Below are 23,683 nucleotides of genomic sequence, written 5' to 3' on the forward strand. Positions count from 1 at the left end.
ATTCCTAGGTTTCTATGTACAGTTTTGCAGAGGTTAAAAATATATCAAATACGCAATAAAACTATGGAGAAATAGCATCATCAGGTTACATACAACTCATTGCTAGGTTTGAAGTCTTTACAAGCACCACATTGATCACTATTTCATGAGCTCATGAAGCTACTAATGTGCTCTCATACTCCATGTGAGCCAACATTGAGTGGAGAGAATTGCAGTAGTTTGACAAAGATTTGCCAATAACAATGCTTAGGAAAATACTGGGTCTAATTCCACATATTTTCTTTCTCATCTTTCATATACCTTTTCATCTTCCTAAAAATGCAACTGTTGGCTTATTGGATCTCTGCCAGTATTGCAACCAGAAATGAAAAGCAAGAAAAGCGTCTCCGCTGCAGTCTGAGTAGGTGTTATACAAGATATATCACTTCAGAGGATAAAACTACCTACCTTGAAGACAGAGATGGAAAAAAGCAATGTTACAGTCCCTGGTAAGGTCTTTATCTCTCTTTCTGAAATTTTATCTTGCGTGCTTCTTTTTTTGCCCTTCCATCCCTCCCCACTGTAAGTTTCCTTGTTCAGTCTCCTTCCCCCTGTTCCACCACTGTTTCTTCCTTCTTGCTTCTTTATCAGAAATATGTTGTTGCTTTTTTTTCTCTTTGCTGGTCAAGAAGAATGCATCCTCCAGCCTCTGCTCCTACCACTCTTTCTTTATTTTAATGCTCCTTGACCTAATCTGTCACCATTGGTAAGCTTCTCTGATTCAAAGGCCAGCTGTACCCCGTGGAGTTTCACATTCTGCCTTCAAAGCATGAATGTTGTTTTATTGCTGTGAGAAAATTTCAGCTTTATAATTTTTCTTGATTCTCTGAAATTTCAGTATCATTTTCGCTGAAATGTTTTTAAATTATTTCTGCCTAAGGCAGACCATCAGTGTAGAAAATTTAATCCTAAATAATTTGTTTGGTAAATTTATAAGCAACTCTAAAAGGATTCTTCTAATGGGAATTATTAAGCAGTGTTAAAAAATAGGTTATGATGCCACCTTGTTTTAAAGTTACTGTCATGTGTATGAATAAGTATATGGTTGAATAACTGTTTTGCCTTAGATGCCCATGTGCATCTATACTATTCAGTATACATAGATACTGGATTTTAAGCAACTGACCATATCAACAGAAACAAGAGTTCATGACAAAGTATGGCTTTTCTAGAGTTAAACCTTAACTCCCAAAGTCAGTCCAGTTTAAGGGTGAAAGTGTGACTTGCAGTAACTATGCCAGAATAAATTAATATACATCTAAGATAAGATAGGTTCACTCTAGCTGAATAAAACCCTAAAAGAAATATACCAAAATGCTTTGCAGAAAAGGGAGCAAGTACACATTCATGGTCTCTGACTTTCTTGTTCCAGAATAATTCCACTAGACCATTTATTTTCTTTGACTTCAGAATGTGGCATAGTTATGTCTCCCTCTCCCTCTGTGTGTGTGTGTGTGTGTGTGTGCGCGCGTGTGCTTGTGTAGGATAGACTTCTGTGTATATACAAAAATTGTCATTTATTACCTACTTCCTGGTTGCAACTTAAATGACAGAAGAGAAAACGTTAAAAGGAACTGAATTTTTTAACTTGATATTTAACACTTAATATTCTGTTCATTGTCCAAAGCAGTCCAGCTTTAAAAAGCTATTTCCAAGCCATGTTTCACGTTTCCATATATTTCCACATATTTATGTCTCCCTTCATCATAATTTAATTTGTTGGTAATACCAAAATGAAAGTGAACATTTTATTCTAAGGCAATCGTCAGCTTTCCACTATGGATTCAAAGCCTAGTTCTAATATTTTAGGAGACAAAAGCACAGTTGGTACTTTCAGAAAAGAAAGTACCGTGAACTTTACTTTCAGACCAATGTGATAGGGTTTGTTCAAAATAAAAAAATCTTACATTTCCAGTTTTGCACAAATAAATGGGTAAACTTGGAAGAGAGCATAGATGTCTCAATATTGTCAGTTCTAAATTGATTACTGGGAACTGTGAATGTATCTTTACCTAGCGCAATATCAAATTCTGTCAGAGACTAGGAAGCTCCAGAGTTAGATTCTGCAGCCTTCTCCTTTCCTCTGAAAGGACTGAGAATGAAAGTCTTTGGAAACCAGGAGCAGATGGACATACGGCAGTTCTGATTTTTATATTGATGCAACAATGAGAAAGGGAGAAGGAAAGAATTCTTTTTTACAGAAGTTTTATACATGGCACTGTGTATTTATGTACCAAGTACAGTGAAAACCAATGAATTTAATTGCTTTCCTTGAAAGATTAAAAAGCTGTGACAGTAGATAATTTTTTCAGAAACAAATCTTTTCATATATGGCAGTAAAACGATACTCCCCCTACCCTTCCTCTTGGGATTTCGCTGCTTTACATGTTTCTATCTCCAGATGATGTCTTCATATGCTAGTATAGCATGTTACTTAAATGCTGACTTGCTCATCTGCCAAAAGGTTGTGTTTAGGTGATGGGTCATTTCTGTTCCTCCTAATTATTACAAATAAGAGAAAGCAACAGCAGCTGGTTACATTAGGAAGTGATACCAGTCATGATAAGGATCTTGCCTTTCTTTTTTTGTTGTCTTTTCTCCTGACAGAAGCTGAGAACAAGCAGAATAGGTAACACTGAGCAACCTAACAACAGTCAGTAGTCTATTTCTGTATTAGATTTTCTAACAATGAAATAGTTTTCACTGTAACTTTCTTCCTCACTCCCAAATACATTTTTCAGCTTCTATTTTAAGAGAATTTGGTTATGTTTTTTTCTTTTTTTGGAAGACTTTTCTACAACCAAAGAAAGTCCCTTATGACACTTCTTAGATAGAGCAATACTGACATCCATTGGTTTAATCTTATGTGACTATTTGTTAAATCTCTTCTAACTAATGTACACATAACCCTCTACAGTATCACAATGAAAGGATTGAACTTGATATGATCCAAGGAGGATTGTGCTAAGTCCAATTTGCTGTATTAGAAACATGAAACCCACTCAGATTAACTTGATGAAAAGAAACACATTGCAAAATGTGAATTCCAAATACAGTGACTGAAATAAAAAGAGGTATCACAAGTATCAAAAGGTGCAAATATTATGGGGAATTAATAGTGATGCTGAATTTTTTTTATAACCTCTGGAAATGTGAAAATACCTAATTTTATATGAACCTGTCTTGTTTTGTATTAATCATAATGCAAAATAGTGAAGTATGAGGAAAAATCTCAGAATCACAAAATGTTTCTGATCTAATAGGAAAAGCAGTTTAATAAACAAAATTACTCTCTGGTTTCTTCTGAGCCCTCCAAGTATTTCATTTAACTTAGCAGCATGCTATTTTTTAAAATATGTACATATATATATTTAATAAACATTGCTGTAAGATCACTGGTGATACAGTAAAGTGGTTATATTTAATCAAGAAAAACACATCACAAAAAGCGGAGGTGTTTTCAGTATTCATTAGTACTACAAGCTAAGCAGATGAGGCTTAGACTTCAAAACCAGAGAACCATTCTGGCAGTGAAGAGAGGGCGACAGGCTTTAACAAAAAAAGCTTTCCGTTTGCTGTACCCTCCCACCGCATTCACTTGCAAATCACTGTGTGCTCGGAAAAGCCTGCACTTCCCCGATCTCCAACCTTCCCAGGGTAAGTGCTGCGGCTCTGTCAGCAGCGCCTCTCTCTCCCGCTCCCCTCCTCGGAGAGAGAGTGACAGCGTGTGTGTGTGTGTGTGTGTGTGTGTGTGTGTGTGTGTGTGTGTATCTGGGCACGCTGTGTGTGTGTGTGGTGGTGTTCCTTCCCCCCCCCCCAATCTGGAGCTCTGAATGAAAGCCAGTCGGAGGGAGAGCTCCCCCTTAGCTTTGGTTCCCGACTGTCCAGAGTTAAGTGATGCTGGGAGAAAAAGCCTGAGTTAGATCCAAGTAGGATCAGTCTTAAAAAATAACAGGAGAAAACAGACCCAAAAAAAAGGACTCTAATAGCTCGTTTTTCATTTGGTTGGGGTGGACTTTCTCAGAAGCAGAATAAAAGGTAGGAACCTTTCTTATTTTCTTTCTATTGATATTACTATAATTATTATAGCACAAGCTACAGCATGGTGTTTAATGCAATTCATATATCTGTTCTACTATATAGAACTTTTTACATTTTATAAATATGTGTCAGAAGTAATGACACAAGGGATAGGAAATAACTATTGTGCATTCGCTCCTCAAATTAAACCAATATCATATGTATTCAAGATTGAAACACTAAGCATTTTATGTTTTTTTTTTCTCCTAGTAAGCAGGCTCTCTTTTAAGTAGCAGTTTCCATCTGTATTCAGTTCTTGCAAATTCAGTGTGGGGGGAACAATAGTGATTGAATTGAAAAAAGCACAGTTTTTTGTAGTGTAACAGTTATGAACATAGCATGAGACATACACATATGTGCCCTCACTGTATACCTGTGCAAGTCTGTTGCAGCTTTCACTGTTATTCGTTCTGCCCTGAACTGAATTTCAGAAAAATTATCCACACTCACACTCGCAGTAAATGCTTCTTATGAAGGAAATCCCTGTGGAGAGGGATAGCAGAGTGAATACAGGCAATATTTCAAATATCTGTACAGAGCTATATGCACGCAAATGGGGAAAATATCGCCTGGTTTGACATTTCAGTAAAGAGGGAGTGGAGGGAGAAGAGAAAAGGAGGGGGAAGAAAGGAAAAGGTGGAGGGAGGAAAAATTTAGTCTACACCTGTGTGAGCATTTATTGTCACTGCTGCAATAAAATCCATATTTGATGTGGTGTTAAATTAATGCAGCACAATACAAGTCTAAATCCATGCTTCCAACTACTAACTATTGATGGCATTGTCAGCTGTGTTAGGAATTTTCAATAGGCTAATACTGTACATGAGTCTACTTGCAGCTGTAGAACTCTAGCAGTCCTTCGGCTTAGGAGAATGCATCTGCACGTGCAGTCAGTGACAAGTAGCAACCAGCATTTTAAAACTGACCTATCATCGCTGTTGCCTATAATCTTCATCTTTCATTTGAGTAAAAGCATCTGTATTATCCCAACTGCGTTCCCATTGCTTTTAAGGTATTTTTTGAGTTATACAACTTGTTGTGCATGTTTGTGTATATGCATATATGGGTGTGTATGTGCACAGGGTGAGGAAGCAGGTTTGTAGAAAATTGTGGGTTTTTGTTGGTTTTTTTTTTTAAAGCTAGTAGGCTTTAAATATACATGGTGACATTACTGGAGGGGAAAAGCAGAGAGTGGGAGACTGGAACATACTTCTGAATCTCTAAATCCTTTTTAAATATGCTGTTTATTGGGGATATTATGAGTCTGGTACAAGCATTTATTGAGATTTTTCCAGTTACTCAAACTTTTATGTTAATTGTTTACTTTTTGAATTTAATAGTAATCTGTGCTGTTTCAGAGGAGGAAAAGAAAGAAGGAACTTAGGGAACTAAGAAAAGCAAGAAGGAAACATAAGCTGTCTTCCTCAGGAGTTGAAAAACAGTTTTGTGGAGTCAATATGGGTTTATGTCAAGAGAGGAATACTTCTTGGATTATAAACTGTTAATCTAATTTGTGCCTGAGAGAGTCTTCTCATATTTTTATATACTTTGTTACATAAAAGTTTGAATGAAGAGGTGAGATCATTTCTTTAGTAGCTTCTGTTAATTTTAGGTTAGATTTCTCTCTGGTTTTTTATGTGTGGTGTCAAGACAATTTTGTACACTCAAGTAGGAACTTTGAAATGTCTGAAGAGTACTGACTATAGGGCATATATTTAAGCTTGAAACTGGTTCTGATTATTTGATTTTTTGTTACTTTGGATAGCATTGGAAAATATGTGTTGGCTGCTTGCCTTGCCAACCCTTCTATATTCATAACGCTTTGTAACAGTTCACGGAAAAGAAAATAGCAAAATACATCTTAAAGAGTATACATGTAGGACCTTATATATTCTTAAACAGTTTTGTTGGTTTTGCTTTAGAGTAAATTAGTGTAGATAGACTAAAACTTCGTACTTGCATGTTTTCAGTAGACAAAGGATCTGTGAAGAAACTGATGAAATACTGAAATGTGCTCACAGTAGACACTGTAGTTACTGTTCTTTTCTGTGCCTAGTTGCAGTTGAAAAACACACGAAAATAATGTTATATGTGGCAGCAAATGAACACATAATTAAATGTAGAGAGATATTCATAAAATACACATTTATACATGCAAAGCAGTATACAAATTTCAGCTGACTAATATAAGGTTTTTTTCTTGTTAAATAATTAAATGGAAAAGTAAGAAAATGTAATTTGAAAATAATATCTGCCTCTGATTCTGAGAGAATAATTTCCTGATCTCAACGTGATTTCCCAAGGAAACATGTGAATGAAATAGAGCCTGTCTCATCTGGATAATTCTATGCAGGTGACTTAGTTGCTAGGTCTGTTAACCATATTTACAGGCAGATTGCAGGTCAAAGAAGAATAATGTTGTACCCTATCACACCACTGGGTTGCAGCACTAGTACAGGGGGGTCAAATGAAGATTGAAATACTGTTGAACAGTAGTAATAGGATGAATGTAGGGTTATGATAACATTATTTTAATTGATTAATTATTATCACTTGAAATCAAGTTCGTAAACACCAAGGTACTTTAAGCTCACATTATGTCCATCATAAATCGAAAAAAATCTACTGTATAGTTAATTCTTCAATATTATGTGGCAGACAGAAATGGAAGCAAAACACTGATTATTTGGGTAGAAAATAAGGGTTTAAGAAACATTCTGCTATGAGCTTTTTAATAACATACTATTTGATGTATCATTTATTGTAAAGGAGGAAAATTGAAATTAAAAGAATATAAGCTGTTTTCTTATGAGCAGTTTAAAATATGCCTGAGTAGAACATTATGAAGAGAGACTTCACTGCACCTAAGGATGCCCCATCATAACATGCTTTCAATTTCTCCAGATAGTTTGGAACTATCAATAAAAGACTGTAGAAACTAGAGGTACAGTTCACTGAAATATTGATTGACTAAACAACACTCACACTGCACATCCTGTACCTTCAGATCTACTAATATGAACATGTGCTTTTTGATAAAAAACCCATACTTCCTCTATTGTCCAATTTCTGGAAAAACTTGAAAGCCAAAAAAAAAGAAAAAAAAGAAGAAACAGTGGTAATGTGAGCTCTAAATGTTCCCCAAATCTCTCTTCAGGCCAAGAGGTACTCCTATGTTAAAAGTTGCTTGTTTTTAGCTCCCTGGATTTACAGCTCTTCAGCTTTGAATCCTTGGCGTGGTGAATTCTCTAACATGTCTGTTTCTGTGGGTTAACAACTTTACAGCAGAGCAATAGGAAAAATCATCATCTCTAGGGAGCTAAATGTGTTAACAGGCTGCATTACTGCACACAGAAGAAAAAAATCAACTGGACCTGCGCACTGCTCTTTTCCTTGCTCTGTTTTCATCTGGTGGGAAGCCAGAACACCACCCAACCAAAGGCTACTGAGCTTGTATGTTCTCTTTATTGGTTTATCAGTCTTTTTTAATATGTGGAGGATCTGCCAAAAATCTGCCAGGTGAAGCTTTATACACATTTCTTTTTACATGCAATCTTCCTGATTATTAAATGTCAGAGACAATTGCCTCAAATATGTGTGTGTGTGTGTGTGTACAGTAGAGGTAAAACAGGGACAACCTTTAGCTGGTATAGGGATTGCATTCTAGTAATCAGAATACTGTAAAAGTTTTTTTCTTAATTTATCTCAGCATTTTATTACTTGACTTTTTCTGTAAGCTCCCACTACTGTTTCTTGCTTTTATGAACGTATATGAAATAGATAATGTTTATCACTTGTTTGTTAAAGAAGTGTGTCCAGCAGGAGACATAAAGTTCTAGCAACACCTCAGAGGTTCTCCCCAGCTTGTATTGTCACAGGACATCTGCTCTGGGATGCAAACTCAAGTCTGCTAATATCTGTACCAACAGGCTGCATCAGGGGAATACAGAGATTTAGGAAGTTAACTGGGTACAATGAAAAGCAACATGGCAGGTGTCCTTTTTAATATTATTCCCACGTGTACATCATTCTTTACATAATGCTTTTATTTATAAATTCATTACAACATCTCTCAATCGTAAATCAAAGTGAATAATGAATCATATTCAAAGAGTAAGGAATCATGTAGGGAAGAGGGCATGTGTGTGTGTTTATGAAAAGGTAATGATTCAAAACATTATTTGTAAATAGCTATTTCCAGAGTTCTGTTGCTCAAAAGCTGTAACTGTGTTCTTCTGTGTTTTACAAAAATAAAAACCCTCTCCAAATATTTTCTCATGAAGAACCGTGTATGATATGAGATACCTGTATGAAAGATGTATGTTTTGTGATTTTATTGTTTATATTCTATCACTTATCACATTAGAGATTGGTTTTATTGTATCATCCTATTGCAGTGCTTTACATTACAACATAAAGAACATGAACATACCATCACTTAGCTAGATCAGATCACAATCCTCAAAGATGAGTGCAATCCTCATGAACTCTACAGTCCTATAATATCCAAATTTTTAGGACACAAAGAATGGATACCAATGTAATTTGAAGCACTATGAGCAAGGCTCAAAATGCAATGTTGAAGAGGACTATTATTTTTTCTACTCTAAACTACCATAAAATATATATATAATTGAAGTCTTATTGGGTACTTGTGTCTACCACACTTCAGTAGTTCAAATGATATTTACACTTATTTAGTGAATGCTACCCCAAGAGCAAACACAAATAAAACAGATAAACCTGTGTCTAGGAAACTTAGATGCTGTGCATTCTGTCACTGGTTCCTCTAAGTATCACAGCCAAGTCTTACTTCTGCTGGAATCAAAGAGAGTTTTGACCATGTTTCATATCTTACACATAAGGTAAAATACATGGAGAAAATTTTTGAGTTTTTAAATGAGGGTGAGAAAAGATGTAAGAACCCAAGGTATGTGTAACTGTTTGGAAGTAATATTCAGGATATAGGGAGAATGATCAAGTTTATTGTGCTTCTAAGGATTCTAAGAAAAATTATCCCGTAAATGTTTAAAACTTCTTTCTCTTACAAATAGGGACCTGCCATTTTCCTGATGTCTTTTTCACGGAGAGTGGAACTGGGAAACATAAATGCACATTGATTCTATTTGTGTGTTACTTGAAAATTAGTTAAAAGTAGACATTTAGATTAGATGTTAAGAAGAAATTCTTTATTCAAAAGCTTGTGAGGCATAGGAACAAGTTACCCAGAGAAGTTATGGATGCCCTATCCCTTGAAGTGTTCAAGGCCAGGTTGGATGGGCCTTTGAGCCACCTGCCTAGTGGATGGTATCACTGCTTATGGCAAGTGAGGGTTGGAACTGGAGGTCTTTCAGGTCCCTTCCAATCCAATGTTTCCTATGACTCTAAAAAAATGTCATTGATTCTCTCCATTATGAAAATTATAAGTAATACATTTACTAGAAGTTTGCATATGCTAATCAGATTGATAAGATTTAATTCTTAAGTTACTGTTAGTTGTTTTTTTTAATGTAAGGGTTATTTAGAAGATGATCTGGATTGTCAGATTATAAAAATAATTGAAAAAGAAAATCCAAGAAAAATAGAAAGAATATAAAGAAATAGGCAAAATGTGTTTAAAACAAAAAAAAATCCCCAAACATGATGAATTGAAGCAAGAGAATGACAGTACTTCAGTTCTTATTTCCTCTCCACCTGTACATAAATTTTAATAGCAAATTATGCAAATAACCCTTCACCAAAAGTTTATATCATGTTATAGATCATATGTTCATTATGAGTACAGATATCTTCTAATTTTTTTATTTCATTTAGTACAGAAAAGTTGTTTACATGTCAATACTGTTGTCTGCTATTATTATTTTTTCTTGCATCATAATTTTGATCCTGTGACATAAGCTATCCAGAGCTACTAGCCTGCTGTCATAACTTTCTGCTAAAAAAAACAAAGCAAAAGCAACGTTTAATTAAAATAGTATTGTATTAAATGGTAAATAATACTGTAGACCTCGATTTTTGAATTAATTACTGGCATACACCTAATTATTTTGCACCCAAAAGAAACAATTTCCTTTTAAGGTTAGAGAAGTAAAACATTTCATTATAACATGAAATATAGTTTAAGATCTGCTTAAGCATATTACATCCAAGTTCCCTAAATACGCTACTGCTCCCCACTTCCTATGGCCAAGTTTTAAATAGCATTTTTGTCTTCTAATACTATTTCCCTTTGGGATAGTTTCCATAGGCTTTTGGCAGAAATCTGTAGTGTCTATAAAAGAGCAGGATGTAGAACACTATTGTGAGAACCATTTTGGGAAGTGTGATTTTTTTGTTCCTTTGTTGGACAAAGTTTTTTCTGTCATTAGTGTGCTGAGATGTGCCCTTTCCCTTGAGTAAGAGCATGGTGCTCGTGGTGAAGATATCACTGAAGCTGACATCTTGATTAAAATGGGTGAACAGAGCCCCAGGTATATTAGATACAATTGCTTCTCTCCATGACTTAATACTTAGGGGCATTTTATTAAGCTTCTGATTCAGAAGTTAAGGCAAAAGTGTTATGTGTGACTTGATCTACTTTTTTTCTTCTAGTTGCGACTGAATGGCACGTGTACAGATACATACTCAAATGGATTTTCCTCTGTAATAGTACTCTTATAAAATACATTCTTTTTTTCTAGCTTATACAATTACTTCAAATTTCCCTTCTTAAGTGTTTTCAAATGAAGTAGTACCCTGATTTGCCTAATTAATTTGAGAAAATCTTTCTTCAGGTGAAAATTATTTGTTTATATTATTTAGACAGTTTTTAATCATTCTGATGGTCAGAAGAAACTGACATCCTCTCTAAAATTTATGTATATGTGTGGAATATATGTACAGGATGGAAAAATAAGACAAAATCATACATTTCTTCTTTCTATCCTTGGTTAGTAAGGCATCTGAACCACTCTGAAATACTTGTGCTATTTGTGAATATACCTTTATTGTGTCTTGGTTTCCTCTAGCTTTCTTTTGAGGTCAGAATAATGAGAATTAGAAACAAAAGAAGACCTAAGGTATAGTGCATTATAGTAATAATCCCTTTAAAGTTTTGATGGGCATAAATCTTCAAGAAAATTTAGGAATCTACAATGTGACTAAGAAAGGTCACTAGGCTTGAGATATTCCAAACTGCATACCTAAAATTTTGTGACAAAGAAGGAGAAATAATTTAAGTTCTGAAATGAGAAGTTTGGGTTTAAAAAAAAAAAGTAACAGCATAATTGCATTTCACCACATTCAGAAGTTTAAATGATGTTTGTTGTATTGTGTTTTAGAACTGAATTTACAAACAGTCATGTACCAGTGAGCTTTTAAGTTTTCATTTCTAACAACAATCACTTAGCTGAAGTTAAACACAAATGGCAAAGCTCAAAGTAGTTCAGCCTTCTAAATTACAGGATCAAAAGCCCTGTGTTAACGCAGCAGTAAGTTCTTGTTAAATTTTGGGTTATGCACATTCAGGAGAGAAAATACCTGCTCGTTCCTTTCTCCATGGCTGCAGCCATCGAGATCCAACCAGTAAATGCTTATGTATGTATGGCCTAAGGTTGTTTTGCCCCTTGAACAGACTGTGAAAGTCAGGTCTAATGGCGTAAAAGCAGCCTAGGTGGACCCACAGCTGCCAGTTAAATGGTTCAAGCTCAATCTCTGGAAAAGCACCCAGACAGTCTTATCTTAGAGGTATCTGTGACTATTGGGTCATTTTAGATTTTAGTGATGTGACTGGTTCCTTGTTATTCTGGGTATGCTGGTTGGAGTCCATTTCTAACTCTAGTATATTAAAATCCTGCTTGAAACTGGGCTATTAGTTATCAGGAAAATAGCATTAAAAAATTGTAGTGTAATAATGGTATGATGATTGAAAAAAAAGAATAAAGAATTAAAGTCAATTCTAAGTAAACAAAATTCATCTAAATGATTCTAATGTTTAATCAGGCCCTGACTTCCAAGTAATCTATTAGTGCTTTAAAATACATGAGCTAAAATGAAGTGATGTGAATAAAAAAATGTTTGAGGGTAGTTTAATATTTTTCTGTACAATGAAAAATACTGGCAATGAAGATCAGGACAATTCTGACACTGTTTTTAATAGTTGCTTTGCTGGATATTTAATAGATAAATTAAATGTGTGACATTAAGCAATTTCCAGGGAAGTGATTGTGTTTTGAATTTTTTTTTGTCCCACATGAAGCTTTGGGTTTTTGTTTCAGTTTGGCTTTATGCAGTTAGTCCACTCTGAGCTGTTTGTGTCATGTAGTAGTACTCTTTGTGAAGGATGAGGTTTTGCTGTGGGAATAGAAAAGCATTCACTTGACCAGCTGATATCCTATAAACTAGAAATATAGTTTCTTCAATATTCTTCACATTATATACCATACAGTTTTTTAAAGAGTTCACTAAATTTGAGATCAGCTTCTCTTTTTTTTTTTTTAATTGCAGTTGGGATGGAAGATTGAGTGGAGTAAAGACGTAATTCCTAATACATAGATTGTTGAACTTTGATAAATTTTCCTTAGGGAAGACTATAACTTTTTGATGTTTTTTTCTTATGTCTGTTTAGTTTTTTATTAATATATCTACTGATTATGTTCTTACTTCCCTGTCCTAAAAAGGAAATATGTCATTCTGAATGTCCACTGCTTGTTCTTTGCAATTTGCAGGACACTTAAGCTTTAGTAAAACAATTTTTCTCTCCATATTCATCAACTCTGTGGTAAGTCTCTGCATCACAGTGCTTGGTCAAAGTAAGTAGAATGGTATTCATAACTTGCTAACCAAATGGAAAGTCAAATACTGAAGACATTTCTTGTGCAATTCCCTGAAAAGTTTGTTCATTTTTTCAGATGGGAGCCCTAGGAATGCAGATATTTTTAATCTTTTAGTGCCATCTCGTGGCAAGAGGATAATTGTATGAAACAAGGAGATAGTCTTTTCTAGCACACAGTTTCTACGCTTACCAGCAAAATTCCTTGCTTTGGCGATAGATATGTACGTATGAATTTTAATAGTGAATGTAAAATGGCAAACCAAATCACTCACAGGACAAAACTCTCTTTGTTTTTTTTTTTTTTTGCAAGGGTCTATAAATATCTATTTGAGAAATCTCACAAAAATTGACTGTCATTACCACATAGAAATAGATTTTTAGTCTGTCGCATTAGATCCCTGTAGAACTCTTAAATCCTTAAGTGATTCAAGGCAATTGTCAATAGATTTTTATTGTATTAGTGCATTATATCTCTGTAGAATACTTTAATACTTAGCTAACTCAAGGCAATATCCACTTCAGCATCCTGTAATGTTTAACAGAAATCTAAGATCTGTGGTAGCATTCTTGTTTTTCATTTTACTTTCTGGTTTTAGCTCAGGAAAATTCATACCAGCCTGCATTCAAAAAAGCAGTAACAGCACAAGAATGCTATATATTTTCCTGATATTTTCACTGGGATTCAGCAAAATGAGTGATTTTGGTTTTGTGCTAAGTGAATACTAATTTAATACCTTGGGTTTTTTTAAGATAATGCCTGTAGGTGTCTGTAATCAGTACAGATCATATTCTTGCTCAATTTCTGAAGGAGTTTTCTATGTCATAGTCCATATTTGATTCCTTAGCCATAACTTCCATTCTAATTAAAATTCCTAGATTCAAAAATACTACTCCCTGTAAAGTGCTGGAAAAAAAGTAAAGATGTCACTCCTGCTTGTACTTAAATTTTTAAGTCAGGGGTTCTCATTCCTTCAAAAGAAAGGTTGATTTTTTTTCCTTTTTGAAAGACATATATTATAGTCTGCTTCAGATAACATGAAAATATGCTCATCATTGAAAATCTATTGCAAATTATTACTTTGTGAGTTATTATTCCTCCCAGCTGAGGGAGGAAATGCTATCAATGAAAATTAGTAAAACACTGTTTAAGATCTCACCTTTGAAATAGAAGTAGTGTTCCAATTGGATATTTTTGTAATGTCAGATGCTTTCACTACTTTCTGTACACATGACCAATACTGCCTTGTTCTGTATTACACGCTTTTTAAATTTGTTCAGAAAATAAAAATATTATAGGAATAGCAATACAAGATATGTTTTCTCTCGATTATATGGTATATATTAAAATCTTAGTCACTAGAATGTGATTTTTAATAAACAATCACTAACTGAGGTACAGTTGTATGCTGTGCCAGCTCATCACTGTGATGAATCAGTCAACAGCTGAAGCATTCCTTTTGGTTAGAGATAGTGTGATTTCTTTGCTTAAGGTTAACTGGGTTAGATAGAGATAAAACTCTGTTGCCTATCAGCAAGAATGGAGAGAAGAATCATAACATTAATGTAAGAAGATACAGAATTTCAACAGTTTTGTACATGTATGTGATAATGCCACGATTTCCTCCTCATCTCAGTAAAATTCTACTAACAAGTAACACACTCAAACAGTTTTCTCTCCTTCTATATCTGCCTCTTATAGTACACTTTGCCTACAATATTAAAGTAAGTGAATTAACAAAAGAAAGAGTTGCAATTGCTCATTCAAGTGAATTGACATGGTGTGAAGTTCCTCACAAGGAAAACAAATCTAAATGCATGTCACAGTTTCGATAGAAACATGGACAGAAAGGTGTGAAGCTTAATGCTTTGAAAATGAAATCTTAAAAAGTTTTCCAGAAAGTTATTTCCCCAAATTCCAACTTAACATCTTGTTCTGGATTAATACACGTTTGTAAGCATGTCAGTAAAATTTTCATGTGGTTACATTTAATGCAGATTGAGCACAGAATTTTTTAAAGAATATTCAAGAGAGGAGATGTAGAATGCTTTGGAGGGTGTTTTGTACATTTAGTTTAAGGGTTTCTTAAAACGTATTCACTTATAAAAGCTTCAGGTAGGCAGGCAGCATGCTTCACATGAAAAACACGGAAGTAGACAGGCAAAAAATCAAGCACAGATACAGAAAGATGATTCAGAATGTCATAAATTACCAAAAAGAAAGTCTCCAGTGAGATGTGATTGTGTTCATGCAGTGCAAAAAAGCAGAAATATAACTGATGTCAGTTGACGTTGTGGAGGAACAATGGATTGATTGATATGCATCCCTGAAGCACTTCAAATAAGCATTCACTTAATTTCCTGAACAGAAGAGTTTTGAAATTTAGAAAGTGTTGTAAAGGTTGCATCTCTTAATTCACATGAAAATGCACTGCACCATCCTTCAATAAATGAAGGATAAAACCATATGTAAAAGAAGCATGATATTCAGATAGAAGAAATAATAGTTTGGCCAAGGATTTGAGTAGAAATAAATTTGACATGAGATTAAGTGAATTTGCAGACAGTGCTATGTGGAAAAGATGGACATAAAGAAGATGAAGGGAAAAAGAGTATGTAGATAGTTAGGAAACTGTTTTGAAAAGATGAAATAATTCAATCAATCAAAGTCTTCATTGAAGTTAGAGAGGGAAGAGGAAACATGGTCAATTAAAGTGATTGTTCCTATTTGTGGAGCATCTAGAGGTGAAAACAAAACAGAAATTAATTATTTTGTGATTATATTCAGGAAAGTCTGGAAATATGTAGAGGTCCATTTCAGAATATGTTTTTGAAAGAAGTAGAATTGTTAGAATCTCCTCATCTCTATTGTAAAATCCCTTGTATGGCCTCTCTGCAAATTACACCTGTTGAATAGTAGATTTTTCTCTTTCAATCCCAGAGTGTATAATTTAGTTAGAATTTTAGGCAGGTAAGTAAATACATTATTTATGCTGGAAACCGTTAGATCCTGTATATAAAGGAGAGACTGAAAAGTGTCTGTCACCTAACTTGTCTAGATGATCAAAAGGAAAAAAATGCTTTTAAAACTTATTCTGGGGTTAGACTGTCAGATAAGGTTGATCGCTGATCTGTGGAACTTGTGTATTTAGTGTGTACTCCTGACTGTCAAAATTACTTATATCTAGTGTGACAACCACCTAGTCTAAACAACATGTACCTTGACTGTGGTAGTGAAAGAAAAAAAGCCATCCTGCTGTACAACTGCAGTAGTATATAACTGACGTGTTTCAGGGCCTGTATACCTAGAGAAATTCTAAACAAGACATAAAGGTCACAAAAGCACAGTTTCCCAACAATCACAGCCACTGTTCTTACATCCTAAAAGTAGGTATACCGTCTTTTCAGACACCTGCAGAAACAGACTGAATGAGTTTGCTGCTATGACTTTAGCCTTTGGAGATTACAATACTCAGGGCAAACTGAGAAGGGCTGTTTAAGTTGAAAAGAGAAGTGCTAAAATAGGAGTTGTGACACTGACATGTACTTTTTGACATTAGGTTAAAAAATCTTTCCTTTACCAAAGTGAACTTGGTTCTTTTCTCGTGAGGATGAACAGAGAAGACTAGGTATACATTAGCTGCAAATGAAGCAATTTTTTCCTTCCCTAAGTTTTACAGTGTAGAAATAATTTAAACACTCTTATAAGCTTGAATACAGAAATAAGACAAAAACTAAAATTATTTCTTATTGGACTGATGTAATGAAGTCAATGTGCTTCAGAAATAAATCTATGTTTTCCTGCAATGGATTTATATCCATCTTCTCTAATGTAAAGCACTATTAAACACTGTCATGGAGATAACTGTCCCTTTTTAGTAAGCAAATAGTCAGTGGAATTCACAGAATATTCTGAGCTGGAAGGGACCTGCAAAGATCATTGAGTCTAATCTTAAGTGAATGGCCCATATGGGGATTGAACCCACGACCTTGGCAACTAACCAACTGAGGCAACAAAAACCAAAAGAAATTGCAGTTTCTTAAAAATGGGAGCAAAATTCCCTGCCTTAACACGTTTAAAAAGAATTTAACAATTTTTTAATAGCCTCAAGATGTCTTATGCAGGACAGAAACATTTTCAGAGAAAATAAACCCTTATGTCTCTAGAACTGCCTCTCCAAGAGCAATCAATCAAGTTCTTCTCAGCCAAAGAAAAAAATACATCTCCAGATATTCCACTGGCCTTATGCTAGTCTTAGACCAGGCTATAGCTCTTTTCTAGCTCCTCTGAGTTTCTGACAACTGATTTACATGAGAAAGAAATGGTGACAGTGATCAGCTTTCCTGCTTTCTCTTTGTTAGTCTACATTGCTATCCACAAGGACTCCACAGTTTTTGAAAAGACCATATTAGAGTCTTTCTTCCTACTAATTTAAAAAAAAAAAATCCCGAAGGAGAGTAAATAAGAACTAATCTGCACTGCCTCTTTCTGTGTGTTTTGGTACTTTCTCTGAAAGGCATTTTAGTTAACAGCAGCAGTCAGGTGCTCTTGTCAATTAGGCCATGCTTGAAGTACTGTGTGCTTGTTCAGGTGGAAGAGTCATGCATGTGAAGAACAGGAAATTCAGGGCTGGACAGCACTGGGGAAGCTCCTCAATGTCAGTGGATTTCTCATGTCCTCTTCATAATTAGAGGGAAAGAGTTTGCCTCCAGGAAGGATTAAAAGCCACCTCCTACTCTGCGTCGCAAACTTGGAGCTTGTATGAAGAAAACTGCAGAAGTTTGAGGGCCAGAGCATGTTGATAAACTCACATGCTTCTGTGCAGGGGAGACTCAAGCATTTCAAAAATTATTTAAGCTTGTATTTAATTTCCATAAGTGTTGGCAGGATTTGATCAGATTTATAAATTTTAGCACATTTTATTTTTTTCTTTTAATACTTTGCAGATGTGTACACACTTGTGCTTTGGCCAACTCAGTCCTTAATCAAAGCTGTGCCTTGTTTTGAGACTAATTTTCTAGCAGAAAATAAGAATAAAACAACTCTGTATTTCTGAGGTTAACTATTTTTAACTTCCACTTAGCCATCAATCTTACATATTTGTCTCAGTTGATGCCTAGTAGTACTGTGTTTAGGATGCATCATTTTTTCAGACAATTCACTGGTTTCCACCTTGATTTTAATAAAAGGGTAATTTTAATTTCTCAAGAAATTTTTAGAAGGCAGTGTCTTTTTGCATAACCTTTCAATGATGTCCAGTAAGTATTTGTCAGGTAGTTGATTTAATTGATTTAAGAACCGCAGTGCACATTCTGCTTAAGTAATGAAACGAAGAGGACATTGGAATGAATGAATCTTACATAGAATACACGTGATCAGAGCTTGTCCTGGCAGAGAAATGCAAAAGGAGAACGTAGCTGATCATTCTTATTACCTAGGAAGCACTTAATTGTGCTTTTGCTTCAGGGTGCATTGAGTAGAAATTTTCACATCTAAAGCAATATATAAAATTATATATTTAATAAAACAGTAACAAGTTATCTCACTTAAATACTACAGTGTTGTAAGTCTCACACTGCCAAATATTTTAGGATTATTAAGTCTTCCACATAAGACTATAATATCAAATGATAAGGGAAATCAAATTACAAACTTTCATTTATGTGCTTTTTTATGCACATATTTTACTCCTAAAATTTCAATATTATATATTTCTCTTCACAAAGTTATAACCAAAATTTTTGTAATGTTTTTATGTTGCCCAACTATTATCCAGAACTTGATCACCTACTTTCTTTCTGTGCTGTGTGGGTGCTCGTATTATGATGTTCCTTTTATGTGTTATGTTCTTTGCTTAGGACATATTTATGTTCATTACTTCTCACTTCATATTTCCTGCCAACCACAGATGCTTGACTTTCATCTGTATGATGTAATATAACAAATTAAAAATTGAATGCTTTGAAATCCTAGTTCTTGTGAAAGACTGGTTTACTGTGACAGGCTAAAAAGAGCCTGAAGTCCTTTGTGAGAAATATTATTATGTAGCTGAAACATAGAATTATTTTTTATATCAAGATATATGAATTCTGGCTCGGCATACAAAATTTCTGGTTTAGTGTGTCACTAAGTACTGTCATATCTCTTCCAGGTATAATCTTCATGGGCTACATAACCAGGATCCACAAAAATTGGTTAAATTTGAATAGACCTAATTTTGGTAACAATGCCCTGAAACCACATAAAAGACGATGTGGCACAGTAGCAAGGAGAAACAGTAAAAAATTTTTCAGACATCAATAATCATGGGATAAGTCCTTTTACATCTACCTGGAAGAACAAACTATCTCCAAGGATCAGTACACACATCCAGATAATTCTGGAGATGCTATGATACTTTGCATATGCTTACAAATATATTTTTCTAGTGTTCACTCTTTTACTCATTTTTAAACATTGATTTTATAGTGCTTTTAAGAATATTCAATGCTCAACAGTGTTCATGATGTACAGCTACAGTTTCTGGATAATTTTCAGTATATATAGGCTATTATTTATGAAGATTTAATTAAAGATAAGTAAGTTTTTATCATATATCACTTATTAGGTACTGATAGGTATGCAAAGCAATGGGGGTTATTGAGTTGCAGCAGTGTTTGTGCATAAGCACTGATCTCTTATCTATATGTGCATTGCCTTGTTTGCATAACAGCAAAGATTTCAGAATTACTGAAAGCTGCTTTTTGTCCATTTATTATATAATAATTAAGGAACACAACCACCACTAACCCCCTCCCCCCCAAACTATATCCGCTCTGCTCAGTCTGTGGTCTTATTACCTGACAGAAATTTGAGTTATACAGGTGGTTGGGCAGCACATGAAGGTTATTGAGTGAAATATAAAATAAATCATAATATCATAACTGATTTTTTTTTTTGTTTTGAACTTAAACTGAACTAACAATCAGTATTCAGCCTAGAAAGGGAGCACTGCTATTACCACTAAATACCAAACAAAACTTAAAATCAAGTCTTCTGTTTATTTGAGATTATACAGTTATGAGTTTATAGGTTTTGAGAACAGCACTCTATCTCAGTTTCATCCTGGGAACTTGTCCTACTAGTTGAGCTGGTTTACATATAATCTCTGTGGCTCTTTCCTTGTAAACACCGTGGGGGAATTTGGTTATCCTCTTCAAAAACCTTCCATCTGCCTTGAGGTCTTGTGCCATAATTGAGAAAAATTGGTTTATGGGGGAGAGAAGAACCAGGATGTCTTAGCTGTTTAATGGGAGATGAAACACATAACCCAGGGTACACATAACACTGAAGATATGCAACTTTACCCATTTAACACTACACAGGAGTGAAAAGCAAAAAATTACATCTTTCTATAGTGTGTTGGGGCTTCCAGCATTAAGACCTGTGTAAACTGTCTAGTCTAGGTGCTTGAATTTTCTTATACTTCTGGTAAGTCTTTGCATTGAGTTCTTTGACTAGCAATGTTGTGGCCTGTTAGAGACAGTCAAAGATATAAGGCATTTATAAACTAAGTAGACAAGGCTGGGGAATTGCTCACAGAGTTTTGAAATAACCTGCCCTAACTCAGGTTCATCCATGTCCACTGGCTAGGTATCATATTTTTATGCGTAAGTAAAAGCATGTAATATATAATAAAATAAATCTTGAAACTTTGAAGTCTGATTAGGAAGTAGTTTGCCAATTTAATAAAATGTTGATTATTTTTCTTTTATTTTCTTTTTTTTTAAGAATTTTTCTGTAAATTAAGCTATATTGATTTGTTTCCTCTGCTTCTTTCCACCACAATCTCTTTGGAAACATAATATTTTAAGTTTGATGATAAAGGACATATCACATTAGAGCTAAGTGTGATTTGAAATGGTTGAAATATCTAAAAGAATCAAATATTATATTGGAGGCAGGTCATCCTTAATAGCAGTGTGATTACAGTTTTCGTACTATCTTTCCTCTTTCAGACAGCATTTCTTCTGCATGCTTGGAATCATTCCATCTTCCTTTCCTTGAAGACACAGTGGGTATATAAGCATTAACCATTTTGTGTTCAGGCCCTCAGGCTGTTTTCTGTTTCCAGTGATGTTATAAGGTACTTCCGAAAATCCAGTAGTCTAAAGTGACAACTCTAAAAAAGCAAATGGATGGTGAGCTACTACTAAACAAAATATGAGTAGGCATTTAGTTTTTCAAATTATGTTTATATCCCTAGAGGGCTGTAGAAGCCAGCCTGCAAATACTACTTGAGTTGAATCTAGGTTAACGGAACATTTTATTATTTTCGATTTCACAAAACTGTATGATTAAGATTGGCTCAAAAAACTTGGTTCTTCTACTTTGTTCAGTTATTGTGCAGAAGCAAAAGATATCTTAAAGTATACATTACATAATAGCCTTTTATTTCTTTTTTTTTCACTCTAAATAAAATGAAGTTCAGAGTTGGTCTTCTGGGTATAGCACTTACAAGATTAAGGATGGATAGAGGTGGAAAAGGAAGTTAATCTCCAAGACAGTCTTAAGAGATGAATTGTACTATGTTAATGTGTGCTAGTTCTGTCTGTAGAAGTAATTATCATAAAAATTACCAAAAAAAATTAATTCACTGGGCTGGTTTTGTGTTTTGCTTTTTTTGTTGTTTTTTTTTTTTTTTCTCAGCTACAAATTATCTCAACCATTACTTCTTGCCTGTTCAGTAGACATGGATAACAGATAATCCTCTGTCCTGTTTACTGAAGTCTTTAATATTTCTAAGTTATAATTTATTATCCTGTCTCATATGCCTTTGTTTTTTAATAACCTAAGGACACCAGTTTTTTCACTTGTGCCAGTATAGTCAGGACAGTTTCTCTTTTACTCTGATTTCTCTACACCTCTCTTAAGGTGTGGTATTCAAATGGATCTATTATTTTAGCTGAGCCCTTCCCATGTTTGTCTGAGACATATATATATATATATATATATGAAGGTACACTTTATTTTCCTCATAGGTAGTAATCCTCCTTATATATTGGTTTCTTTTTTTAAATCCAGACAATGCTGTTAAATTATATTCAGTGATCTGTTTGCCTCATGAACATTTAGAGGGTTGACATTTAGTAGTTTTTCTCTGTCCACAAGGCATGATAATTATTCAATCATAGGAAGAATTTAGAGAGGAATTGGAGTGGAAAATATATATTTTTAATCAGAGAATGACTATTCTGAAACTGTTTCAACCAATTCATGTTCTATAGTAATGGCAAATTCATTAGGCCCAGGGCTTTAAAAACCTGTAAATTGCAGTGAACAGTGTGTGGTCTTTAAGTATTGTTGATTCCTATGCTGAGGTGGTTTTATTTTATCAACATAAGGATGCACTGCTACTGGGTTGCTGGATTTTCTGAATGTCTTCTTACCGAACGAGTCACTCCATAACTTAATAGTTACCTTGCTTACAGCTGCACCCATTGTCCAATATTGTTCTATCCACTTCAGGGGGAGTTCACATCACTTTCCACCTAGGAATTGTTTATGGATTTCTCCAGTGTCTCATGGCTATTGATTGTAAACTCATATTGCTACACAGCTCACAGGATTGCAAAGCATGGTCATTCACACCTAGGTTCTTCAGTTAATCCTTCCCATTCAATGCAGAGATCATAACATGTTGTGTTGCTGCCAATAACAGTTGTATTACTACCTGTCCTATATCTACTTTCAGAAGCAATGCTGCTGTGAGGACGCACTGTATTCTCTGACTTCATTCATTCTGTCTGGAAAATATTATTCCTCCACTGAGTATTGAATCAAAATTTTCAATCTTGATTCTGTTTCTAATCCTCTTACAGAGTTATTTCATCCTAGATGTCTCTGAATTTTCTTTCTGTGCCTTGACTTTGTCCATTTTACCTCTTTCTTTTTCTGTTATTCCTTTACACTGATATTTAGCAATAGTGTATTTTATATTTTTGAGGTGCTTGCTTCCCTATGTTTTGAATGAAATGATAGTGGCTTAGCCAAAGTCTAATTATTTCCTGCATTTCCTATGCCATTTTTGCACTACAAAAGCTTTTGTTTGTACCATACAGTTTCTTTCAAAAACTACTTCCTCCTTTAGTCTTCTTGGCTTTCCTGCACATAATATTATCATATTCTTCCAGTCCTATGCGATACTGCACCAGCTGTCTATTATGCTTATCATATGATTGATTCTCAACTTTTACAACAGAACACTGTACAATTTTCTCTGTTCACTCAGTGTGTTTTTGTATTAATACACAGATGTCAAAGATATTTGATAGATGACTAATTCAGTACCTTCTTCATCCTTTCTGACTAGCTGTCACTTGTTCTTTTTATCCTCCTCTCCCTTAGACTGGTTTCCTATTTCCTGTTTATACCTAAGTTACATGTCTGTTTTAGCATATCCATGTTTCATCTTACTATATAATCCTTTTTACTTAGTACCTAATTCTTCCTTCCTTATTCCCCTCCAGGTCCCATAAGAAAGAATTCATCTTTATTTAATACCTCAGTGAAAAATGGCCCCTAAGTGAGGAAGGCTAAGCAGTCGAGGTCATGAATTTATTTCCAGAATATTGTTCTATAGAACTGATGTTTTGTTCCTTATGAGAAGGTTCTCTATAAGATAAGGAATAAAAGGAGCTTTTAATGAAAAGAGTACAATGATGTTACAGATCTTGATACTGTGGGAAAAGCTTGCATACTTTGGTATAGATGAG

The 23,683-nt window shown here is 34.5% G+C and overlaps 1 protein-coding gene across 4 annotated transcripts in view; it reads left to right on the forward strand.

Moving 5' to 3' along the window:
• Positions 1-396: 396 nt before the first annotated feature.
• LOC127476457 (cadherin-10) overlaps positions 397-23,683 on the forward strand; it is a 97,914-nt gene continuing 74,627 nt past the window's right edge. For 2 of the 4 annotated variants that reach the window (XM_051799399.1, XM_051799397.1), the window contains exon 1: positions 3,720-4,077. The gene's annotated coding sequence lies outside the window, so the exon portion shown is untranslated. Of the gene's footprint in view, positions 489-3,540; positions 3,697-3,719; positions 4,078-23,683 lie in introns of those variants that run through there. The other 2 variants (XM_051799402.1, XM_051799398.1) reach the window with 2 other exon arrangements.

This window comes from Manacus candei, unplaced genomic scaffold (genome assembly GCF_025592945.1).
Source record: "Manacus candei isolate 608988 ecotype Guabito, Panama unplaced genomic scaffold, ASM2559294v1 h1tg000049l, whole genome shotgun sequence".
Lineage (NCBI taxonomy): Eukaryota > Metazoa > Chordata > Aves > Passeriformes > Pipridae > Manacus > Manacus candei.